We start from the raw sequence: 773 nt of genomic DNA on the forward strand, positions 1-773 counted from the left end.
TAGATTAGTAGAGTTATTATGATAAGATAGTAGGATGGTTTCTAAATAAATTAAAAATAGAACTCTCATATGACCCAGAAATTCCTTTTCTGGACATAGTCCAAAGGAAAGAAAATCACTACCTTGCAAGAATATCTATATTCTCAGGCCAGCCAGTAGTATGGCAATTAAGGTGGCTGGATCCCATATAGACAACTGTGTTATTCAAATCCCAGATTTGGCAGCTTGAAAAACACACCAGGAGTATGTGCATTCATACCAATAAAAACGAAGAAACAAAAACCCAAGCGAGGAAGAAATGTAGGAGAAGGGATTGTGGTATGTCCATTCCCCACGGAAGGTAATTTTTCTCTCTCTCTCTCTATATATATCTTTCTCTCCATCTCTCTGACAAATGCACGTGATGTATGGAAAATTATTTTTAAAAACATTTGCATTTGCATGTTCATCTAAGCATTATTTGCAACTGTCAAGATATGGAAATAAGTGTCCATTTATGAACAAATGAGTTAAGAAACTGTATTGTATGTAAGGGATTGTCACAGAATTAAAGGAAAATGTATATTATGAAAAAATTAAGCTTATATTTAAAAAAATTTTACACCAGATCAAGCTTATACTTGAATTTTATTTTCTATGAAGTTTTGAATTTACTGCATATATTCTATGTAATTATAGTATTAAAAAGAATGAGATCTTGGGAACCAGCAGTTAGCGTAATGGCTATGTCGCTGGACTCCCACGTAGTCGACCGCGGTTCGTGTCCCGGACCC

Source organism: Tupaia chinensis, unplaced genomic scaffold, assembly GCF_000334495.1.
Source record: "Tupaia chinensis unplaced genomic scaffold, TupChi_1.0 Scaffold148646_1, whole genome shotgun sequence".
Taxonomy (NCBI): Eukaryota; Metazoa; Chordata; class Mammalia; order Scandentia; family Tupaiidae; genus Tupaia; species Tupaia belangeri.